General features: G+C 40.4%; 1 protein-coding gene and 1 long non-coding RNA gene across 5 annotated transcripts in view; one reads left to right on the forward strand and one right to left on the reverse strand.

Moving 5' to 3' along the window:
* The window catches only part of elp4 (elongator acetyltransferase complex subunit 4), a 180217-nt gene that overhangs the window by 110951 nt on the left and 49304 nt on the right, over positions 1-19962 (reverse strand). The gene's annotated exons all lie outside the window — the stretch shown is intronic.
* Positions 885-18114, forward strand: LOC116984581. The gene is made up of 3 exons (XR_004415073.1): positions 885-927; positions 4461-4463; positions 18094-18114. It is a non-coding gene; the product is annotated as an uncharacterized LOC116984581 (long non-coding RNA).

Raw genomic sequence — 19962 nt, forward strand, 5'->3', positions numbered from 1 at the left:
GTCCTCCTGAGTGCTTTTAAGATATGGATACCTATAGCAGGTACCGAAGATACCATCAATGCTGTCTTGTCAAACTTCACTGGCATGTGAAGCAATCCAATGTCAGCATCCTATCCCTGATCAACATCCCCAGCATTGAGGTCCTAACTGCATTTGATTCTGAAGGGAAGGTCCCATTGATCTATATCCGGCACCCACACTTCTGAAACTGTCTACACTGAACACGATCATGGAAAGAGATTATTAGCTGGATGGCGAAAAACCCCCCCAAGAATAATACTCTGAAAAATACCGTATATGTTAATCTCAGTCTTTTCTGTCATATGTTATATTAATTAATCAAAAATGCAATAGCATCCCCACCAACCTTTGTGAATCCCTGTCCCATGGTTATTGAAAATAGAAAAATATATTATAATACTGAAAACCAATGCATAAATGTGGTGTAGGGTACTAGTTCTCATCGCCTCTGCCTGGATAGTCTACAATCAAAAGGCATGAAGAAAGTATTCTTCAACTTCAGGTAACCCATTTCCTCTCATTCCCTTTCTGTCTTTCTTATCTATCCATTTAGCCCTTTCCAATCACCCCATCAGCCTCCATTTACATGGATTATTTCCCCTCCTCCACACTCATCACCTACACATTGTTCCCACTAGGTCCCCTTCTCTCCATCCATTGTTCCAATCTGCCCATTTCTCCCTTATTGAATTTAACTCTTCCTTTCTTATGCACCATAATCTGCAGCTCTTTGTTGTCTTCAATTATCCACTCCCAGCCTCTGTCAGTGTTTCCACGTTTCCCTCCCCACCTGACTCCATTTGCCAATTAACCTCTCCTTATTTGGATCCACCAATCGTTTGCCAGCTCGTGCAAAATCCTCCACCTCTTTATACTGTTCATCTTCCCCCTACTCTTTCAGTCCAGGTGAAGGGTTTTGACTGTCCATTTCCTTCCACAGATGCTGCCTGACTTGTGTTCCTCCAGCAATTTGGTTTTTCCTCACACACTGTATGCATCTCCTAAACCAACTGCGGCATAGTTAAGGGTTCCACAATGGCTCCATCAGCATTTTCAGAACCGGTGTGGAAGCAAGTTAATCTCAGTCCTGGGGGACTGTTTAAATTAATGACCATCGGGTCTTCTGAAAAAAAAAAACTGTTAAGAAAACTGCATGTTATATGTACCTATGTTTGTTGAATGTTTATTTTTCAATCTTTGTTCTGAGAATAGTTACCTTCATCACAGATATCCACTTTGTTAATACCCATTGCATCACCTACAAAACAAGACTATATCTACTTAATATCACACGTGAATTTAGTGTATCCTTAAATGGATGCCTTGGAGTGGGTTAACAAAGAATATCAGTTGCACAATTGTTGTAAGCCATTACATTTGTTTGAAATCAAATGAAATTGGAAGTAATTGTTCAAAAATAAAACTCCGTCAATAGTTTAATTATATCAAAAGTTATGCTTTAAAAAAATGGCCGCAATAGCCTTGCGTCGACTGGATAACAATAGCTCTGATGTCCAAAAAAATCAACTGATGAACATGAAGACAGAATAGCAATTAATGTTTTTTTTATTATTGCTGGTGATTCAGAATTGTTATGTAATGTATCAAAAAGGCTTTTGGCCCATTGGCCCTCATTAGTCAGAGTATTGAGTATAGAAGTTGGGAGGTCATGTTGCAGTTGTATAAGCCGTTGGAGAGACCGCATTTAGAGTTCTGGGTACCATGTTGTTGGAAAGATATTGTCAGGCTTGAAAGGGTTAAGAGAAGATTTACGAGGATGTTGCCAGGACTAGAGGGTGTGAGCTACTGGGAGAGGTTGAGTAGGCTGTGTCTCTATTCCTTGGAGTGCAGGAGCATGAGGGGTGATCTTATAGAGGTGTATAAGATCATAAGAGGAATAGATCGGGTAGATGCAGAGTCTCGTGCCTAGAGTAGGGGAATCGAGGATCAGAGGAAATACTGTAAAGGCGAAAATGAATAGTGTCCAAGGTGAAAAGGAAAAGATTTAATAGGAACTAGACTAAGTGGGACGAGGGAGGCCTGGTCCCCCAATGCAACCCGTTCCTCCAAAACAGTATTCCACCACTCACGCCTATCCTCCTCCCATCAAATCCACCCCTCCCTGTCCTCCTCTCCCTCTACTCCCCCCCCCCCCCCCCTTATCCCACCATGCCGATCACCCTGGACCCCTTCTATCCCCTCCATACCCCACTGCACTCCACTACCTCCACGACACTCCCTCCCTCTCTTTCCCCCCTCCCTCCCTCTCCCCCCTCCCTCATCCCTCTCTCCCTTCTCCCCCTCGCTCCCTCATCTCTGCCCTCATCCCTCTCCCCCCCTCCCTCATCCCTCTCTCCCCTCATCCCTCTCCCACCTCCCCTGTGGTGTGGAACGGTGCGGTGCATTAGGGCCGCTCCTGGTGTCCACACCCGCAGGCAGAATCCGCTGGAGCGCTGCCCGTCCCGGGACCCACGGTGTCCCTCGCCAGTGGGTAGACAGCGGGGTTCGGCGCTGCTGGCCCCCATTTCCCTCTACCACCCCATCTCCCTCCTCCGCATTGCCCTCATCCTCCTCCACTCACTCCCATTCCCTGACCCAGCACCTATCCAGGATGTAGAGCAGCGCCAGGGCCTGGAACTCGGCCTGGTTTGCATACTCGGCCCGGCCCTGGCTGTAGGTGGCCGAAGCACTCGCGGACCTGGGCCTTGACGGAGCCGAGCTCGCTGTGCCGGGAGCTGGGTGAGGGTGGCGGGTGGCCAAGCCAGAGCTGCCCACAGAGCAGGAAGCGGAGGCTGTGCTGCAGGATCAGTTCAGCAATGCCCCTTCCTGACTGACAGGAGAGGAGACCAATCTGCATGGCGGTGACGAAAAGCAATCTGCGTATACACAGTTTTTACTATTTTTAAACATTAATAACTTTTAAAATATATAATCGATCGGAACGAAACTTGTTGCACTCGCAGCACAGGAGAACGGTGAGTAAGCTGGCGAAAAATCATAGCGCAGCATGTTCCAGGTACCCACCCTAAAAACAGCCCCGCACATCTCCTTTAAACGTGGCCCTCTCATCTTTAACCTTTCAGTACTGATTCCACTATACACCTAAGGTACAAAACCTGCCTTATAATATGCATAATAGTACCATCTTGGTAATTCACCTTCTAATAACGACTGGCTCGTTATTAGAAAATACCGTTTGACCTGTTTTTACAAAATGTTAAATGGCCAGCTCGACATAGATTACAATACCTACAACAAACCCAAACCAGGAGCAGACGAGGGCATTCGATCCAATTGAGGTACCAGTTACCAAGACAGATGTGTACAGCAATTCATTTGTCTCCCGCAAAATTAAAGCATGGAATAGTCTTCACCCTACCATAGTTACCCAACCAGATGCAACTACATTTAAGGTAGCTCTTCCTTCCCAAGAACCCTTTCTGGCTTAAGTCAACCCTCCACCACCTCCAGTTTAAATTCCATTTGGAATATTTTGGAGGACCAGGAAACCAAGAACCAAGGCTCCCTACTATCCATATCGATTCCTATTTTACAAAGCTGATCACCTAGCGATCATAATTAACTGAAGCATAATTTATTTTAAAATAAAAGTCTGAGGAGTGAGAAATCTTTTTAACCAGCAATTGCTTACAATATTAAACTGACAAATACAAACAGTAATTGAGGTGATTGTCAAAGGCACGTTACGAGAAAGCAGATGTACACAGGAGGTAAAAGATCCAAAGGATGTTTCTTAGAATTACTTTACAATGGCAAATGTATTGGTTTAGGCCAGTTGGACAGAAAGTAATTTCTGGGTATACATTTTATGTAATGTCAATAAATTATAACAAAAGAAATGTACACATTGCACAAGACTCGATACATAGATACAGTTAGAAGACTTAACTTGCAAACCTTTGTGAAAAAGGAACATTTTAAGATATTAATTTTACAGATAGGATTAATGTTGCCAATAATGTAAAATTTACTCTTTCAGCTGCTCAGTTTGTTTTAATTATAACTGAAATTTTTGTAAAAAATTCCAGTGACACTTTATTTTGAGTAAACTGTCAACTGATAAAACGACAGCAAGCAGCTTGGTATCCTGGTAACAAACAAGTCTTATGCTGTTCCACTATGCTGTTTCCAAGCAGTTCCCCAAAGCAGAGCATCAAGAACATGACAAATAGAGTCATTATCTTTTCATAGATCACATTAGAAAGATTTTTAGCTGATTTAACTGTTTTTAGTTTAAATGGAGCCAAAATGATAATCTATGTCCATACCAATTTGAGGTGTAATCAAGACACTTTTTAGTTACCTTTACACAATTTATAAATAAAATGGTTCCAATATTTTCAGTCCAAATCATGTCATAGAAAACAATCTGTATTACAAACTCAATTTAAGGGGCAGAATAGTCAACAATCATGCAGATGGTTGCAAATCCAGTGCAAAAGGACCCAGTCGTCAAGAGGCAATGATCAATGTAATTGCCAAAAGAAAAGAAAATTAATTGTTTTTAATGCATGAGATCCCATTATGTTAGAACCAGATCACTGCAAAGCATCATGATTGTATTATGAATGCATTATGTATCAAGTAGCATTGGTCATTTGTGTAACATTAAACCACTGGCAGGTAAAACAAAGAGCACTGCAATTTATGGCTAAACATTTGCTTGTATGATATGATTTCTCTTGATGGAATACAAAACAAAGTTTTGCAAACTGTCTGTACTTGTACAAGGTTGACCTATCTGTACTTGTACAATGTGTCAACCATTTCAAGAAATTTAGGATGGATCTTCAGTAGTACTGATTTAACTAATCCCAGCTGGGGCACCACAATTAGCCTCAGCATCTTCAGGTTAGGCACATGCTTTATCACTATTCAATGGCTCAATGCTGCAGGTTCGTAAGGGTGAAACTTGGCTGAGGTCAGAGCTCAACTGTAGAGGCCTCTATGGTCAAAATTCATGTAAAATTTATGTGCAGGGGCCACACATATAAAAAGAAAACTTGGAAAAGAAGTGCAGAGAGACAGAAATTTGTAGAGTAATGCTCCACCAAGGAATTAGCAGTTTCTGGAGAATTATAGAAAAAATAGCAAGAAAGCTCTCAAGTAGTTTTAGTGACAATTGGAATTAATTTTAATACAAGATTTCTTCCTGAAAATACTTGTTTCAATGAGAAAGTACTTATGACATTTAAGACCAAATGGCTTGGAGGAGTCACTGTTTTCAACAATACAAGAAAGCTCAAACAAGAGAGTTAAAATGACAGGGTTACTGAAGCATCGTGAATTAATTACTGCATTTCTACAGATTTAATTCAGCTATCTCGCTGTTTGGCATGGTAGCTCCTCCCATCTAATTCTCCCAATTATGTTCTTAACATTCTTTAAATAAAACTTACAAAAACAGAACAAAAAAAGTCAAATTTAATGAAGTTAATCAGAGTTCACATATGGTTTGACCTTTAAATGGTGACAAGATTACGCTTTTATGATCCAACCATTAACATGAATGTATAAGCCACCATTACACAATTGTAAATCTTTTTCCATCTACTGTCCAACTTTTAATTACTGATTAGATTAATAATTTCAATGCAAACTGAAACATATGTACTCTTTCTTTCTTCACAGATGCTGCCTGCCTTGGTGAGCCTTTTCCAGTTTTTTTCTTCGTTTAAACTCAGGCGTGCATCAAGCAGGACTTTGTTTATGATTTAAAATATCCTTACCTGCTTTTTTACAGATAACAGCAGCAAAATGCTGTTTTCCAATTATTTTCAATGACAGTCAATGTCAGAAGGTTTGGTAAATATCCTTGCATGTAATAATGCAATCTGAGGAGGTTTGGGTGGCTGAATACAGAAAGTTATTGATATTATTAATGGTTTAGGGAGACTGGGAATCTTGTTGGCAAGAATATATTGGAAATTGATAAAAGAGATGGGAAAGGATGAAGCAGATTGCAATCAGTCATACCAGTTCCTTAAAGCTGTGCTATACCTGATCAATGTGATTTCATCCAGTTGCCAGATGTTTTGAACCATGCTCAGAGAAATTAGCAACAAACTCCATGAACATTTGAGAATCAACCTAATTAAAAATTTAAACCTATCTCCATCAAGGTGGTTGGCCACTACCACCAATCCCATGAGGATCTCCTTTATATACATTGCTAAGAAATATTGGGGCTATGCACGTAAGGCATTTGGGGTCAAGATTTTTTTATTTTGAAATGTCAGCATCCATTCCCTGTCTTATCTGCAGGTAAGGAGCCTGAAATCGGCAACATCCAGGTTCAGGAATAGCTGCTGTTCCCCCACAGCCATCAGGCTATTAAACTCAACTCAAACAAAACTCTGATCATTAATTGCCCATTGCACTTTATCTGTTTATTTATGTATATATATATATAATGTATATATATATATATATTCATTGGTATATGGTCACACTGATTTGTTCTGTATTTATTTATGCCTACTATATTCTGTTGTGTTGAAGCAAAGCAAGAATTTCATTGTCCTATCGGGGCACATGACAATAAACTCTCTTGAATCTTGAAATTTACTACTCGAGAAAGTAGTTGAGAGAAACAGCCTGGTATGTTTAAGGAGAAACTAAATTAAGAAGATACAAATAGATGTTGGGAGAGGAAGGGCGTATGAGTGGGCATGACTACAAGCTTGAACTTGTTGAGCAGAATTGGATATTTCTGTACATACTACACAAACATATTTAAAATTAATATTGATAAATAATATTAGCAGGTTATGAACGGGTTAGGTGAAGGAATTCCAAAATTAGCAGTACTGATCTAGGAAATACCAGCAATGTATAAAACATAAAAGTTATTTATTCACAGATTTCTTTGATATTTAGTGCTAATAATGGATACTATGTGATACTTACGCCATTTTGGGATTCAAGAAATTCTGAGCCCTTTCATTTTTTTAATATCCAGCCTAAAAGTAGAAGTGTTAGAAATTTAATCTCATTGGCAAATGCTTTTGGAGTTTGGATGAAATTGCCAATATGACTATTACCAACTTCATGCTACAAAGCAATCTTTTGGATGGCTATCCAATGTAAATGGAACAATTTTAAAAGCCTGTCAGTAGTACAAAGTCAAATTACACCATCTGTATGTGAGTGAGGGAAATATGTTTCAAATTTCATAAAAATACATATTTCAGTTCAAAATGACTAGCAGAATTAATAATATTTAATATTTTCCATTACATATCTGCCTTACCTTTCAACAAAGATATTCAGCAATACCACCATAATAAATAATTAACAGTTGTTTAACAAAATCTTCATATTGCTGTTACAAATAATTAACTAACGTTTAATAAAAGCTGCTGTAACACTGCAATAATCAGTTAACAATATTCCTTAAATACAAACAACTGCAACATTTGCTAATTGTTCATAGGTCAACAGTTTTGCTGAAAATTGATCATGGAAGCTCCTTTATAAATATTTAATAACCAACAATTAAGCTGTTAATCACTTGTAGCTACAGTGCAATTAAATGTATGATGCTAGCTCAGAATTTCGCACTTAAAATTGAAGTGTTTCTAGTTGGAACTACTCTGAGGTTAGAAATATTGGAGGTTACTGACCAGTTTCTAGATTGCAATGGCAAAGATCTGATGCCATAAAATCACTATGCCCTTACATTGCCAGAAAGCTTTGGCAGATATATTTTATAAAAAATGTTGGGTATAATTGATGTTTTGTAAGCCTGGCCATCTCCAAAGCATTACACCTGGCTGGAATTGGAAATATAATTCAATTGGATCAAGTTGGATTGGAAATATAATTCACAACTAAAGTTTTAGATTTTTTGCCCTCGTTTCAATGCCATAGAATGCAATGCAATAGAAACACACTTGTAGATTGCATGTTAAGAATTATTTGGCCATAACTCCCAAAGAAAACCATTGTCACATTAACTTGAAATGGAGGTATAAACACTCCAAAATCACAAGTGTAAAAGTTCAGAGAAAATTTCTAAAACCATTCTTCAGAACGTGGCCACTTTAGAAAATATTAACAGGATTAGACAAAATCAACATGGATTAATGAAAGATAAATTAGATTTGAAAATCTACTAGATATTTTGTGGATGCATCAGGAGTCAAGCTTGACAATATCTTTCCAAAACGGTGCCCAGAATTGAACACAATTATTCTAAATACGGTCTCACCAAAGTCTTATACAACTGCAACATGACCACCCAACTTCTATACTCAATACTGTGACTGATGAAGGCCAAAATGACAAATGCCTTTTTGACCACCTTAACGACCTGCGACTCGAGTTTCAAGGAGCTGTACTCCTAGATCCCTCTGCTCTACAACAATACCCAGAGGCCTACCATATACTGTGTAGGTCCTGCCCTAGTTCGACGTCCCAAAGTGAAACACCTCACACTTTTCTGTATTAAAATATCATCAACCATTCCTGTGCCCACCTGGCCAATCGATCCAGATCCTGTTGCAATCTTTCACAACCATCTTCACTATCTGCAAAACCACTAACTTTTGTATCATCAGCAAACTTGCTAATCTTGCCCTGTATGTTCTCATCCTAATCATTGATGTAGATGACAAACAGTAACGGGCTCAGCACCGAACCGTGAGGCACACCACGAGTCACAGGCCTCCAGTCCGAGAAGCAACCTGCCACCATCACCCTCTGCTTCCTTCCATTGAGCCAATTTGCTTTCCATTCAGCTATCTCTCCTTGGATCCCATGCGATTTAACCTTCCAGTGCTGCCTCATGCGGAACCTTGTCGAACGCCTCACTGAAGTCCATGTACACAACATCTACAACTCTGCCCTTATCAACCATTTTGGTCACATCTTCAAAAAAATCAATTAGATTTGTGAGACACGACCTCCCATGTACAAAACCATGCTGACTATCCCTAATCAACCCTTGCCCATCTAAATGGCTGTACAACCTATCGCTCAGAATACTCTCCAATACCTTCCAACTGCATATTTTTAAGCTCACCGGCCTATAGTTCCCAGCATTTTCCCTGCAGCCCTTCTTGAAAAGAGGCACAACACCAGTCTTTCGGTACCTTTCCTGTATTTGAGGATGACTCGTAAATTTCAACCAGGGCTCCCGCAATTTCTTCTCTAGTTTCCCCGCTATGTCCTCGGATATATCTGATTAGGCCCTGGAGATTTGTCTACCTTCACACAACAGTACCTTCAGTACTTCTTCAACAGTAACCCTGACTGCTCTCAAGACACTTCCAGTGACTGCTCCAATTTCCTCCATCTTACTGTCTTTCTCCTCAGTAAATACAAAGGAGAAATACTCATTTAGGACCTTACCCATCTCCTGTGGCTCCACACAGAGGAGACAGCTTTGATTCCTGAGAGGTTCCACTCTGTCTCTGGTAACCCTTTTCCCCTTTATGTGTTCAAAGGTTCAAAGGTTATTTTATTGGTCACATACACCTAGGTGTAGTGAAATGCTTCTTGCCATGCAGAATAAAATCTTTTGGGATTGTCCTTAATGCTCCCCGCCAGAGCTATCTCCTGGCCCCTTTTTGCCCTTCTGAGTTCCTTTTATAGTTTACGGTAACTTAGTTCCCAAAACTCCTCCAGTGATGCACTTGAACCCAGCTGTCTATACCTGTCCCATGCATTCTTCTTGTTTTTGACTAACTTCTCAATTTCCCTCGTCAGCCAAGTTTCCTTACTTTTTGCCTGCTTTTCCCTTCACTCTAACATGGACGTACACATCCTGAACTTTCTTCAGTACACTTTTAAAAACATCCCACTTGACCGATGTTCCTTTCCCCTCAAATAACCTGCTTCAGTCAACTTGAGCGAGATCTTCTCTCATACCTTCAAAGTTGGTCTTACCCCAGTTGAGCATTTTAACACGTGGACCCTCTCCATTCCCATCCATAACTTTCTTAAACCTAATCGAACTGTGGTCACTGGTCGCAAAAGGCTCCTCCACACACACACTTCATTAATTTGCCTTTCCCAATTTCCCAATACTAGACCCAGCATTGCCCTCTCACGTGTGGGGGCCTCCACATACTGCTTAAGAAAACTCTCCTGAACACTTTTGAGGAATTGTACCCCATCTAAACCTTTCATGCTATGATTTCCCCAGTCTATATTCCCCAGTCTATGATTTCCCCAGTCTAAATTTCCCCATACTACAACAATCTTATTTGACCTGCAATCTCCCGGCACATTTGTTCTTCTAATTCCCGTTGACTATTCAGGAATTGTACACCCCCAACAAGGTGATCATCCCTTTCTTGTTCCTTAGCTCCACCCATATAGCCTCACTAGATGAAGTGTCCATAATGTCACCTCTGAACACAGCCATGACATCCTCCTTAACCAACAATGCAACCCCCCTCCCCCTCCTCTTTTTCCCTCACCCCTGTCTCTCCTGAAACTCTTGTATCCTGTGAATAGTGAAAGAATGGGAACCTCAAATGAGAAATACTTAATATGTCCTTGTATATCAGTCACTGAATGCAAACATGCAGATGAAGCAGATAGTTAAGATAGCAAATGGAACTTCGGCCTTTGGAGAAAGCAGCTTTGATTACAGGATCAAGGATAATTTACTGCAAATATACCTCAAAGGTGAGAACACACATGGACTATTTGGCACATTTCTGGTCTCCATACAGGTAGTTTACTAGATTGATTCCTGCAATGTCATGACTCTCTTAAGAGGCGGGGCTGTCTTGTGAGGTGGGATTAGCCGACTAGTTATGTATTCACTGGAAATTAGAAAAATGAGAGGGGATCTCATTGAAAAGTTCAAATTCCTGACACGACTTGACAGTCTTGACTCAAGGAGGATGACGGCTGAATATATTTACGATGATGATAAATAGTTTTCTGGGCACAAAAGGTGTCAAGCAATATGGGGAAAGAGCAGGAATGTGGCACTGAGAAAGAGGATGAAGCATGATCGTGCTGAATGGTGGAGCATGTTCAAAGGGCCTTGCGCGTAGGTTTCAGCTTACTTTATCTTGGGTATTTTGAAAAGGACAAAAGTGTTGACCATCACCATCTTATCATGGTTTTTCATATAATTATTTAAACTATGGGTGATCAGAAGTAAATTAACTTATGTTTGAGTTTTATTCCTAGACAGGAACAACTTTCCATTGTTTAACCATTGAAATGTTAAATGAGAGTTGTTTTTTAAATGTGCTGTAGAAATAAAAGTGACTTGACTTGACCATTTTTAAACTTCCCCCCAGAAACAAATATTTATTTGTGTTACTTGCAATTTTAATAAGATATATTCTGCTTATGATGCAGCTTTCTTTACACCAGAGAGCCTAAACACACATTGAAGGACACCTTAATTTTAATGTTTCAGCTGTGATATGAGATATCCCATTCCCAGCATGATCTTTCAGACATTGAAAGAACTTGTACCTTTCGTATTGTTCGTGCGGCTCAATCTATTGCTATTGTCCAACAGACATTGGCCTCCCAAATAATTTTAATACAGCTCAAGGAATCTCACTAAACAGCACTTTATCTTTTGTTAAAGGAGTGCACAGCCTTCTAAAAATGAGAGGAACATTTTAAGATGACTGTCATATTTAGCTTTCTCTTTATTGGGCTCAAATTATATTTAAACCTCCCATTCTCACATTGTCCTTTGCCTTGCCAGATTATCCTCTTATACATTCCACTCTCTCAGAGATCATCCCTTTTGGTTTTACCTCACTTTCTACGGCTACATTTCCATTTTTAAAGTTTTATACATTTCTATAATTCCCCTATTCTTTGGGGGATTATAAAACAAACACCCATTCACCTGTAATAAGATATAAAGCAATTTAGTATTTACATTGAAGTCAAATGTCCCCTGCCTCTAATTTGAAGTTGACGGATTTGAGACGGACTTTAGGGACAGAAAGTTTCATTGTCCTGTCCAATTTCACCTTCAACTCGCACAACAAAAAACTATTAATTGGACATTCCTGTTTTTGGAACCAGCACAGAAGCAAGTTGATTGCTCTCTTCCTATACATTAAGAATCACAGCAATAGTCATGTGGCTGTAAAATGATTTGGGTCACATGGACATTGCAAAAGGTACAAGTCCTTTGTTTTTTTTATATATTCCTCATTGTTGTGGTGCAAAGATCAATGGTCACATTAGAAGAGTTATAAATCTGCCCTCGAAGTTCTGTGGCAAATTCAATTACGTCCTTTTTTAAGAAATTGAATCTGAAGCCCTGAGCCTTGCACCTGGTTAGATGTAGATGTATATATATATATATATATATATATATATATGTGTGTGTGTGTGTGTGTGTGTGTGTGTGTGTGTGTGTGTGTGTGTGTGTGTGTGTGTGTGTGTGTGTGTGTGTGTGTGTGTGTGTGTGTGTGTATATATATGTGTATATATATGTGTATATATATGTATCTATCTATATATATCTATCTATCTCTATATATCTAATATATATTATATATATATCTATATTACTAAAACTCTGTTCTTGACCGGTTTTGGCGACCTGTGCTGCGATTTCCGAGAGAACGCCGCCACCTACGGCCGTCATTTTTGGCCACCTCGCTCAGAGGCCGTATGTGTGCCGAGGATTTTTCCCGTCGATGAAATATGACAGAGATATTAATGATTTTACAAAATTCCCCATTCTCTCTGCTGCCCCTGCTGGCGGCAAGGGGGAGGGACTATAAAACCAGGAAGTGGTGTGCCTCAATTAGTCTGCAAGCTGGAGGAAGGCAGAGGGTCACGTTTCTCTGAGCTGTGAATAAAACTGAAAAAATGTCCACACAACTATGAGTAAGTACCCTTAATGTGGTTTGAAAATGAAAATATGGTTAAAGTAAAAAAGCACTGCCTGCAAATGGTTGTTTGAAAAAAAAGGCACTCTCTCTCCCCTCCCCCCCTCTCCTCCCCCTCCCCTCACCCCCCTCTCAGCACACCCCCTCACTCCCCCCCCCTCTCCTCTCTCCCCTCTCTCCCCTCCCCCCCTCTCTCTCTCCCCTCTTTTTCTCCCCCTCCTCCTCTCTATCCCCTCCCCCACCGTCCCACCCCTAAACCCCCCTCCCCTCCACACACCCCTACCCCCTTCCCTCCACCCCCCTGCTCCCCACCTCTCCCCGTCCCCTCACCCCCCCTCTCAGCACACCCTCTCTCCCTCTCTTCTCTCCCTCTCTCCCCCCTCCCCCTCTCTCCCCCCCCTCCCCTCCCCCCTCTCTCCCCCTCCATCCCCTCCCCCACCCTCCCCTAAACCCCCTCCCCTCCACACCCCCTACCCTCTTCCCTCCACCCTCCCCCCCCCTCCCTGCTCCCCACCTCTCCCCCCTTCTCAGCACCCCCTCTCTCACCCTCTCTCTCTCCTCCCCCCCTCACCCACCCACCCTTCCTCTTCTCCTCCTCCCCACCCTCCTCTCCCTCTTCTCCTCCTCCCCACCCTCCTCTCTCTCTGTGTTTCTGTCTCTCTCTCTGTCTCTGCCCCTTCTCTCTCTGCCCTCACTCTCATCCCCCCCCCCCCTCTAGATGTGACTGCAAGTTGGGGGCTATGCGTCAGTAGATACGGTGGTTATGGGGTAAAAGGAGCAAATTAATAATATTAATATTATATCAAGGGGGGTAATTAGCGTGAGTGCGGGAGGGGGGGGGGGTGGGGGGAGATAGTTAGTGTGTGTGATGCTGCATGCCACCTCCCCCCCCAAACTGCACGTTGGGGGAACAGACCCAACGGGTCTGCACTTGGTCTAGTATATATATATATGTATATATATATGTATATATATATATATATATATATGTGTATATATATATATGTGTATATATATGTGTATATATATATGTGTATATATATATATGTATGTATATATATATATATGTATATGTATATATATATGTATATATATATATATATATATATATGTGTGTGTGTGTGTAGATATATATGCTCCACAACTAAATGCAAACACATAAAAATAGCATTAGCCATGCAGCCTCTTACTCGGCCCTACTAGTCACTGATGAACTACTACATCAACTTCAATTTACTGCCCTAATCCTATCTGTACCGTTAATATTAAGGCTTATGTATACTGATCAACTGAGTAAGTTCTACTTGAAGAACCAGAGCCACATGAGACAAAAACACATTCAGAAAATTAGAGGGAATGGTGCATAGGGTGAAAGATGAAAAGTGGGCCAAAGGGCATGTTTCCATGCTGTATCTTTATATTTCACATGCAACTACATAAGATTAGTGCTGGAGATAATCAGTGAGTCAGGCAACATCTGTGGTGGGAATACCTAGATGATGTTTCAGGTGAAGAAGGGTCCCGACCTGCCCATTTCCTAATGTTCCCACAGATGCTGTCTCCAGCTCTTTGTGTTTTTCTTTCTTGTACTACTTTGGTAAATTCCATCTACACCCTTTAGAAAAAAATAATAGTCTTCCTATTGTTTGATGCTTATAATTGAATGCACCTCGGTGGGCGGCGCGACTCACGTCGCAGCGGCCTCTGCAGTCCGTCTGTCTTTTTATTATTTTTTGTCTCGTTTGAATGTAGTTTTTATTAATTTTTTTTTGTGTATGTGTGTGGGTATGTGTGTGGGGGGCGGGGGGCGGGGAAACTTTAAAAATCTATCCCCTGCATGGAGAACCCGACCTTTTCTCTGTCGGGTCTCTGTTGTCATTGGGGCCTAGCACCGTGGAGCGGCCTCCAGCAGGAACGACCTGGGGCTCCAGTCGCGGAGCCTGCGGACCTACTCACCATCGCGGAGCTGGCCGAGTTCGGAGCGGGAGGAGCGGTGGTGGCGCGCTGCTGCGACCCGACCCCGGGGATTCGGAGGCTCCAACCGCAGGTCTGGCAGACAGGAACACCGGGAGCCCGCGGGTCCCTGCTGGGAGACCGCTTTTCGGGGCTTCCGCAACGGCGACTTCACCCGCCCGAGTTGTGGGTTGAAGATTACCTGGAGCAGGGCCTTACATCATCGCCCCGCGCGGCTTGGAATGGCTGCGGTACTTTACTAGCACCCGCCGGGGGCTCCAACAACAAGACCCGGAGCACGGCCTTGCATCACCCAGCGCGGCGTAAATGGCCGCGGGACAATTACCATCGCCCGCCGGGGGCTTTGACTCTGACACATCGGGAGGGGAATGGGGAGAGCAGGGGAGAGATAAGTCTTTGCCTTCCATCACAGCGAGGAGGAGATGCGCTGTGATGGATGTTTGTGTAAATTGTGTTGTGTCTTGGTTCTTTCTTGTGTGTATGACTGCAGAAACAACATTTCGTTTGAACCTCAATGGGGTTCAAATGACAAATAAATTGTATTGTATTGTATTGTAGCTGAGGTTCTTCTAATCACCGTTTTATAAAGCCTTGTCTCTCTACATTAAAAATGTGTTGGACTTCACATGCTTTTTTTTTTTAAGCCTTTACAGGAAATTCTACACAAATGTTCCCTGCTCTCTCTGTTTCTGCATTCAATTCAAAATACTATCATTTTCATAAAATTGTGTTTTCATATTCATTCTAACAATAAATCTCTCTTTAAAGTGTTGGTGAATTTCATTTGACATATGTTTATCCATTTCACCAGTCTATATCCATGTCTTTCTAATGCCAATTATTATTGTCTTCATTGTTTATTACATGCCCAAATGTAGTCTCAATTATTTCCAGATCATTAAAATGAATCAAAAACAACAGTGTCCCCGTTACTGACCCACAGGGAACATCAAAGCACACCTTTTTTGTGTCTGAAAAACAATAGTTCACAACTACTCTCTGATTTCTATACCCTAGACAATTTTGTATCCATGCTGCCACATGCCTTTAATTACTTGGGTATTAATTTTAGTAGGTTTATTTTACCATAATTTACCATTGTAAATCCAAATATCAGCCCTTTACAGTATTTCATCAAAGATCTTAATCCAAAATCACATCCCAATTCTGGTCTTTAAAATTTACAATACTACCAACTTTAGGCTGCAGTTGACAGGTTTAATCCTCTCTTTTTTCACATATGGGGGAAAAAGGATCACCAAACATAAAGAAGAGATATAGAAAATTTAAACCTAAACTTCTACTATTGTTCTCCAAAGTTACATCGGACGTATCCCAAAAAGACCAAGTGATTATTGTTCTCCCTTTGACATCATTTAAGCACCTCCTTGTTATCCTACCCAATACTGTAACCACCTCCTCCATTAGCAATATTCTCTTCTCTACTTAAGACAGATGCAACATGCTTGGTTGGCACATTAGCAACACTTTCTGCCTCCATTACAATATCTTATATGTTGTCCCTAATTGTTTCCTCTGTTCCATTGACTAACTTTTATGCTCTGCGTGTTGTTAAAAGATTCTGATTTCATGCCAATCTCCCTTATGCCAATTCTGCCCTGTTTGATTCATTTTTAAATCTTCTCAGTACATTTTATTTTTGTGGTCCCATCAATTTTAATATTATGAAATACATACATGCAGTGTGCATTACAAACATTTACTTCAAAAACCACAGTGAACACACTTCACCTCCAGAAAAAAAAAATTACTTGAATATATTTTAACCACCAATAAAGCAATTTGACAATTTTTTGGTGAATGTTAACTGTTATAGTTAGAGGATAAATGTGTTCTTAACATTTTGGAAAAAAAAAAGTGTGAATAATTTTTCAAAATGAAACATCTCCATTTTATATAATTATCACCTTCCTTATTAGATTACCACCCCACATTCCCACGGAGAATTTTAAGTGTTAATATATGGGATAAAATGTGTTAATGGAGAGGGGCAGAATTCATTTCCAACATATGTAAGTTTTGCAATGAACAGATGATTTCCTATATGTTAAATCACACAGAATCTTTCTAATTATTATTTTCTCAGTAAAAGCACAATATGAAGTTTGAAATACTGCAGAATTTCTGCCATTTTAGCACAAGAATGAATTGTGAAAGGAAACTCATAATGATTCTGTTTATTCCTATCCCCCTCACTTAAATAAGGATTGTTGTTAAGAATGGCATGAGTCATTTATTATGAATAGTTTCCAAGCACTTCCAGGACAAACTCACAATACCAATCCTCAGAAAAGGACTCAAGTTTATAAAGATTTATACTGGGAATGTAATCTCTGTGATTGTAATTGATTTTCAATATTTGTTTCAAATACTTTTCAAATATTTGTTTTATTTGCTTTCTCTTTACCTCAGAATAAAACAATCCAGCTACTCTATCAAAATGATTTCGTATCCTGGCCGTTTGTATCAACAAGATTGTTAGATTGCTGCCAATTCTTGTGTAGTGGATTGGTGCCTATGTAAGCTGAATTGAGAGAAAGCCTAATGTTATTTTATTCATGACAGCCATGATGGAGAACATCATCTGTTCATTTCTATTTGAGCTGAATGATAGAATACAGGTCACAGAGTTAAAAGGATGATGCTTCAATGTGTTGTACCAGTTCCTAAACCATTCTTCTAACAAGCAACAGTTGGCACCAAAACAGATGAACATCAGCGTACGTTATTCATACTGTAGTGAAAAGTAAATCTTAGTTTCTACAAACTGGGTACATTGACCAATGAAGGTTTAACAAGTAAAATTCCCCATTAAACAAAACTATAATCCAGAAAATCTATTTTCAAGAGTAATTTAAAGAAACTTCAGAAAATTAGAGAGTAAGTCTGTTTTTGAAAAACGTGATGTCTTTCTTTCAAATAAAGATATACAGGTACTAGAAACTTTCCTCTGGGAAGGAAAATTGCAAGACAACTAAATGGAATAATTGATCCTGAAGCAATTAATCGCCACCAACAATTCTTAACAAGCTCCAGATGGAGTCACACTTTCATCATTATCCTTTCCCCACTTGCCCTGAACCAGACAGCTTATAATTTCTGTTTTCTAAGCAGGGTGCAGACTGCATAGCTTCTTCATTAAAAAGCATTTTCACTGACAGTAATTTTTTTGCTCTCTACCCTCTCTCACCCATTCTAATTTATCTGAATTAGTCTGAAGAAGGGTCACGACCCAAAACATCGGCCATTCCTTTTCTCCAGAGATGCTGCCTCACCCACTGAGTTACTCCAACATTTTGTGTCCACCTAATTTATCTCAGTATTTTTCTGAAAACCTCATGCATGTAGTTTCCCCTCACCAGACTTTACTATTTCTCCACATGTATGCTGGTACCCTTCTCCACCAATCTCCTCCTACCACCTAAAGGCTCCCAAATCTTCAGAAACCCCAATCACCTTTGACCACCATTAATATCAGTCCGTCCAGAGCCAGACTTTTACGCTCTGGAATATCCTCTCAAAAAAACTAAATTTTCTTAGAATTTCTTGGACCACTGAGGCTTTTGGGTGCTGCTCCCCAAATATCTTCCATTGACAGCCTTTATGTTTTGATTATGCCTCCGTGAAGTGTTTTGGGACATTTTTCACTACGTAAACATAAGCTGCTTCTGAATCCCTAACCAATATCCAGCTCCTAATTAATAATTAACCTCCCTATAACAAATTGCTTGTTAAATCACAAAAAAACAAAAAACAGACTCAAAGCAGGATTTTGTTGTTTCATAGCAGTCCACTAATTAATTAGGAAGGACGAATAGAGATTCACCATTGAATGAGGTCACCAGGCTGCCTGCAAATACATTCAACAATGCAAATATGTGAGTATTATTTTTTTTTAAAATTCCTAAAATGTATTTTTATTTTTAATTCCTGGGCGTTTTTTTTTTTACAAAGTCAACTTAACTGATGAATAATATAAACATAACAAGGAGCAGAAATGTTAACAATTGTAGTCTTATGATATAATTAACTAAATTCATAAGTTTGCAGAGGACACAAAGATTGGTGGTGTTGTGGACAGTGGTAGAATGTTAAGGCAGTGAAAAAGCAGGATGTAGATTGGTTACAGATATGGCCGAAGAAATGACAGATGGAGTTCAATTGTGAGGTGTTGCATTTTGGGACGTCTAGTGTAAGGGGAATGTATAGTTAATGGTAGGATCCTTGACAGCATTGAGGTACAGAGTGATTGTGGGCTCCAAGTCCACAGCTCTCTAAAACTAGCAACACGAGTGGATAGAGTGGTAAAGAAAGCATATGGGTGCTTACATTCAGGGTATTGAGTATAAGAATCAGTCAGTCATATTGCATCTATGCAAAACTTTGGTTAGGCCACATTTGGAGTATTGTGTGCAGATCTGGTCGTCCCATTACAGGAATAATGTGGAGGGTTTGGGGAGGGTGCAGAAAAGGATGCTGCCTGGATTAGAGAGTATTAGCTATAATGATAGGTTGGACAAACTTGTTTTCTTTGGAGTGTTAGATGTTGAGTGGGAGACCCGATGAAAGTTTGTGAAATTATGGGAGGCATAGAAAGGGTAGACAGTCAGAAGATCAGTCAGACACAAAAAGCTGGTGTAGCTCAGCGGGACAGGCAGCATCTCTGGAGAGAAGGAAAGGGTGACGTTTCAGGTCGAGATCCTTCTTCAGTCAGAACCTTTTTATCTGGCTGGAAATGTCAAATACTATAGGGCATAGCTTTTAGGAGAGAGGGAGAAAATTTTGAAGATGTGTGGGGCAAGGTTTTATTCCACAAAAAGGGGTGGCAGGTGCCTGGAACACACTGCCAAGAATGATGGTGGAAGTAGATACGATCTTGGCGTTAAAGAGTCTTTTAGATAAACACAGGGAATGGTGACATATGGATCATGTGCAAGCAGAAGGAAATTACTTTTCACATTATGTTCGGTACAGACATCATGGTCCAAAGATCCTATCCCTGTGCTGTTCTGTTCTGTGTTCTTTGTAAAAAGTACTGATAATCTATTCACCAGACTGGGTGATCAAACCTGCCGACAAGGGAGGTGCC

The sequence above is a fragment of the Amblyraja radiata genome, chromosome 20, assembly GCF_010909765.2.
Source record: "Amblyraja radiata isolate CabotCenter1 chromosome 20, sAmbRad1.1.pri, whole genome shotgun sequence".
Classification (NCBI taxonomy): Eukaryota; Metazoa; Chordata; class Chondrichthyes; order Rajiformes; family Rajidae; genus Amblyraja; species Amblyraja radiata.